Below are 5,534 nucleotides of genomic sequence, written 5' to 3' on the forward strand. Positions count from 1 at the left end.
CCCGTGGGCAGAGGCACCGAAAACCAATGGCCTTTAAATCCCCCTGAGAGAAACCCCAGCTCGTGCCAAGCTGGCAGAAAAGGGCCGACGTCCCTGCTCTCCTCCCCGCGCCTTTCCAGGAGCCTGCAGCAGCCGCGAGGTCGGGCTTGTTTCGGTCCGGCCAGCGGACAAACGTGGGAGCCATCCTCCGCCTCCCCCCGACGCACACAACCGCGGGTCTCGCCCGCACCTCGCAAAGCAGAAATATTCCAGCGCTTGCTTGGTATTCTTACCTTGTGCTGCTACCATCCGGCCGCTTGTTTGTGCTTCGCTGCCAGCACACGCTCGGCTGCTGGCTTAAAGGATTTTCCCACAATAACTACCAAATCCCTCTCCTAGCCCGTAAGCCGCGGGGCTCCTGCCTGCCCTAGGTGCGCGCGGGGTGGAGCTGTCTCACCTGCTGCTCTCTGCGGGTTGGAGGCTTTCCCTTTCCGCACTCAAAAGCCCAGCGTCCCTTTGAACCCAGTCCCAGGGTTTCCCACCCGTGCTCTCTGGTTTTGATCTCGGCAGCCCTGGAGATCCTTCCTGAGACTATGTGCCTCTCCCCCGAGGGAGCCTAGCTGCTCTCAGCTTCCTAACTGGGGAGCTGTTTTCTCTCTAATGACTAAACGAGGGAGGGTTGTTCGGGAGCGGGTAGACTGTGGGATGGGGCCTGCTCCCAGATCTGCCAGCGAGCCGCCTCGGGCTGCATAATCACGACTCACTCCTTCATGTTTCGGCTCCTGCATCTGCAAACCACAGGTGAAGCTTGCCTAATTGCTGGGGAGGCTGGAGGATGTTGCAAAGTGCTTCGGGATCCTCCAGGCCCCGCGGAGGAGAAAGGGCTGGTCAGGGGAGAGCCCGAAGCAGTCTGGTTTTCACGGGCCGCAGAGCTGAGGGTGTGTAGGGGCCTAGGGCTGCCTGTCGAGCCCTTTAGGAAGACGGGAGCCTTCGACAAAATGGAAATCCAGGTCTGGGCGTGGGCTTTGAACGAGAGCCTGAGCGCGGGGGCGTTCCCGTTCCGGCTTCTGTTCAGGTCCTGAACGCACTAAGCTGCGCGTGCTGCGCTGGGGAGGGCTGCACACTGCGCTGCAGCCTCCGCCGTAGACCCTCCTCGGCCGCACAGAGGAGCCCATAGCCTCCGCTGGATTTCCTGCGTCTGACGGCCAGACAGCCGAGCTCTGCCTCCCCTGCGCTGGCTCCGGCGCTGCCTCTGGGCACCGCACGCGCCTGGCGCCTGCCCCTCGTCTTTCCAGGCTGCTTTCGCTTGCCCCCGCCTCATCCGTCCACAGCGCCCCCGCCCGACCCCCCTGCCCCCCGGCCCGCTGAGCTTCCCCAGCCTCCTCTGCGCAAAGGTGTGCAGACGTCCCGGGGCGCTGCGTCGCGAGCTGGGAATTGTCATTCAGCGGAAAGCCCGAGCTTCCCCTCCACGCTGCCTTTGTGGGCACGGGAGGAGCAGAACTGGCTCTGTAGCCATGCAAGCAAATTTCACAAATAACCTAATGACTCCTGCCGTCAGCAGCCGCTCCTGCGCTCTCGCCTGGGTGCAGAAGTGCTGATTAAAGCCCGCTCTATTTATACGTTTCCCAGGCTGTCTCATTTCACTTCCCTCTCGCAGCCCCACGAAGAGGCCTGATGAAGGAAATTGGCTGCTGGCCCCAGCAAGAAACTTTTGAGATTATAGAGTGCAGGCGCCGGCACAAGAGGGCTTGCGTCGCTGCCTGGAAAATGCGCAGTGGGACTTTGAAGAGCTCTTCTTCTAATTATAGCGGCAAAGAGCAGGCCTGCTGGTCTGGGAGGGTCTTACGTGTTATGCCGTGTGTGCACGGGGGGGTCCTTGGGATGCGTGCGATTGCACGTGTCTGCGTGCAAGCCTGTGTGCGCCAGCCCGGGTGCTGCAGGTATGCGGGACCGTGTGTGCGTGGTGCACACGAGTCCGATGGCTTCTGCCGTTTGCTCTGTTTTATAACAGGGAGATGTCCTTTTCCATCAGCATGTTCCTATTGGCCGCCGGGCTCCGATGCGGCCGTCTCTAGGGTAACATCTCCATCGACGCCGTCTCCGCCTGCGAAGCAGACGTGCACCAGCCGATGAGCATCAGATGCCAACCTGCAATCTGCTAAGTGCTGTGACAGCAGCAGTGTGTTGGGGGGAGGGCACGGCCCGGCTCTGCCCTGAGCGCCAGGGCAGAGGCACTGCAGCGCGGCGGTCTCTGATGGCTGGAAAACAGCCCTGGGAGCACGGGCAGAGCGTGCATCTGCGACAGGGATCAGGGCCTGTTCCTCCGCAGTCTGGGCAGGCTGCGAAGTGCTCCGGGCCGCGGAGTAACCGTGCCAGGGCTCTGCAGCTGGTGGCAAGAAACCCGGCGGGCGGGTTTGCATGCAAGCCCCGTCTGTGCCCCAGCGTGCTGCCAGAGCCCCTCCATACCTCCCCGGTTAGGGGAACAGCAGGAGCTCTGAGCCTGCGGGCAGAGCCAGCTCCTGCCTTGGACCGGGCTTGCATGGAGCCAAGCTCTCTGAGCAGAGAGGCTGGGGGTTTCCAAGCGGGGAAGGTGCGTCCCTCAGGTGCCACTAAAACCCCTGGGGAAGGGGGGCCTGGGGCTGGGGGAAAGGGTCCCCGAGTGCTACCGAGAGGAGATAGGGCAGGGAGGGGAGGTGCTCCAGTTCCCTGCCAGAGCCGTCCCCCTTCTCTCCCCCCTGCCTGGCACTGGGCAGCGCACCGTTGTGCATCCATGCCGTCAGCTCCCCCTGCTCCCATCTGCCTGGCCATGTGGCTTGGATGTCGTGCGGACAAGGCGAGTTATTGAAAGCAAAACCGAATCGCAGGCAGGAGGCAAAGCCGTCCCGCTCCGTCCGTCTCTGCCCGCGCTGCCCCTGCGGCCCCGGCCGTGGGGCTCGGTCTGCGTGCGTGGCCGGCCCCAGGGGTGCGCGGCGTGCGGGTGCTCCTGCGTGGCCCCTGCAGGTAGAAGGTCAAACCCGAGGGCACCGGGCTCCCCCACCATTGTGGCGGGGTTGCAAGTGCTCAGCACCTCCCCCTGGCTTGCAACGCGCCTCGGGAGGATGAGGGCTGGAGCGTGCTGCACCCGAGCAGGATTAAGGGCTAGGGGCTGGGGGGGCAGCTTGAGAGACCAAGTGAGGTGAGGGCAGGTCTAATACGGCTCAGAAGCGGCCGAGGAGGCTGCAGGGGGAGGGGTGGACAGCAGTGCCCGGGGCTGCAGTAATTCAGCCAGGACTGAGCCTGCGTCTGGGCCCACGCTCCTACGAGGAGGGGAACAGGAGCAAGCCGCTCCCGGGCTGCAGAAGGGCCTCTGCACCGCGAGGTGTCCGGCGGCTGGCATGGGAGCCGGCATTGGGATGCTCTCACTGTCCCCGGAGCCCCCTCTCCCCCCGCGTGCCGCCTCCCGCCGCAGAGCCGTGCGCCGCGGCTCAGCCCTTCTGCCTTCGTATTCAAACCATTTTATCCCCCCCGGAGACACGAGATGCAGAGGCTGCGAGCGCTGCGGGCAGCGTCCCCTCGCCGGCGCCCTCCGAAGGGAGGCCAAGCTGCGCAGCTCACCGCCCGGCTGCCCTGCCCGCCCAGCGGCTTCCTGCCCCGCATCTGCACCCAGGGCCCTCCCGGGGCGCTCCTCTGAATTAGCGCGTCTGCCCAGCACCCCAGCGACGCGGTCCCCAGCGCCCTTCGCTGTTGCGCCGAGTCACTCCCCATGCAGCCAAAGGCCCGGAGGTCCCCGGTGCAGGGATCGCACGAGACTGGTCCCAGACCTGGGACCTTCCACCAGACCGCTTGGAAAGCCCTGTCTGAGCCCCCGGCTCCCGCAGATGGGAATGTCCAGGGTCTTCCTCAGCTGGGGGACCACAGCGGCCTTGGCTTGTGGCTTTGCTACCACAAGACAGGTCTCTCTGTGACTCTAAAGCACCCCCGCGTGCCCTATTATTTAATTAACGCTACGGCAGTTGCTCCAACAGTGACCTCCAGCCTGCGGTCGGGGCCAGTCCAGACGCCCGTGACGTTACTGAGGCTTTCACCTTTACACATCGTGTGTATTGAAATAAAGCAGCAACACACAAGCCTCAGGTCTATGAAGACCATAAAAACAAAGGGCGTTTACTTCTCAAAGGCCCGCTCTCCCTTGCCATGGGACCTAGGACTCATTTGCTCTCCCCGCTGGGTAATTTGGAGAGTCCAACCTCAGGCCGGGTCCTTAACGGACAAAGGGAAGAGCCTCCGACTCGCAGGACATCTCTTGAGCACAGATTAATTCTCGTGCATGGAGCACAGCTGGATTTGCAAGGTGCCGTTGTCTTTTTGGCTTCTCCGGGGCTGGATTTGGCGGATGATGAAAGCGAGCATGGAAACGACAAGCCTGTCAGGCCCGTCGTGTTCGTGTGATCGTGCCTGTGCTTGGCGGCGGGGCGGCCGGACCGCTAAGCCCGGCGGCTCGGGGAGCCCGTGTTTGCAGACCCGGCTGCTGGCCGACTTGCCGTGACGGGGCGCAGCGCGGCGCTCTGGTACCGCGGACACCGTGACAGATGCTCAGGTTTCACAGGCAACGTCCCGGCTGCTTTCAGGGCTGCTCCCAGGGAGATGTTCGGCAGGGGGTGAAGACAAGGAGAGGGTTGCAGGCTGTCGACGTGCTGGTCATGTTCGTTCCCCTGATGTCAAGTCCCAGCTAATATCCTTGACAGCATCATGGGACAAAGCAGTTGTGAGTCTTTGTCAGGCCCCGGCATGAGCTCGTGCTCCTCCCTGCCTCCCAGGGGGACAAGAGGCATTTTACAAGCAGCGTCTAGCCTGCCTTTTTGCTGCTTCTACTTTCTCCTCCTAACTCAGCTTCTCGCCCTTGAGGTCCCTCTCCGAGGCTTTGCAAACCCATGTCTCTTTATCTAGAGGCAGCCGGGGCTGCCTTGATGGCTGCATATTCGGTCTGCTCCTCCATCGGGCTCTTCTTGGGCGGCTGGGCCCCGCCGACGTGCAGCACCTCTGTGTAAAGGATGTTCTTGTCCTTGCCATCGTTGGGCTGCAATGAAAAGGGTTGTGAGTAGGGGGTTAACACACTGCCCTTGCCCTATCCTGATCAGGGCTGTGTAGTCTGACACCCCACGAGCTGGGAAACGGGAGAGGGCACAGTTTGCAAAGTCACCTTTGGCCCAAGCCCTTGGCTCCCCTCAGTGCAATGCATTTCTCTGCCCGCTGAGCACAAAGCATCACCGGTTTCAGTTTCATATAGTTGCATTGAGGTTAGGGGCTGCAAAGGACCTTGCAGATCACCGGGTCCAGTCCCACTGCGCTTGGGCAAGGCTGATCCTGCCTCAGGCAGAGGGTTGGATTAGATGCTCTCTGGAAGTCCCTTCCAGCCCTGCTTCTCTGGTCCCCACCTCCCCTGGTCCCTGCGGTTTTAGGAGACGTTGCCGCGTGGCGTGGCGGGGCTCTGCTCTAGATGCAGCCTGGGCCTGGCCCAGAAGGGGTCAATGCCCGCCACGGGGCGACGGTCACACACCCTGCATCGCGGTTATAGT

At 62.7% G+C, this 5,534-nt stretch overlaps 2 long non-coding RNA genes across 2 annotated transcripts; one reads left to right on the forward strand and one right to left on the reverse strand.

The window, feature by feature from the left end:
• Nucleotides 1–224: 224 nt before the first annotated feature.
• On the forward strand, nt 225–2,005 carry LOC109318736. Its single transcript, XR_002103311.1, has 2 exons — nt 225–780; nt 1,637–2,005. It is a non-coding gene; the product is annotated as an uncharacterized LOC109318736 (long non-coding RNA).
• Nucleotides 2,006–4,663: 2,658 nt separating this feature from the next.
• On the reverse strand, nt 4,664–5,313 carry LOC109318879. The gene is made up of 2 exons (XR_002103337.1): nt 5,159–5,313; nt 4,664–5,035 (listed from the first exon to the last, which is right to left on the reverse strand). It is a non-coding gene; the product is annotated as an uncharacterized LOC109318879 (long non-coding RNA).
• Between the last annotated feature and the right edge of the window lie 221 nt (nt 5,314–5,534).

This window comes from Crocodylus porosus, unplaced genomic scaffold (genome assembly GCF_001723895.1).
Source record: "Crocodylus porosus isolate Cpor-Errol unplaced genomic scaffold, CroPor_comp1, whole genome shotgun sequence".
Classification (NCBI taxonomy): Eukaryota; Metazoa; Chordata; order Crocodylia; family Crocodylidae; genus Crocodylus; species Crocodylus porosus.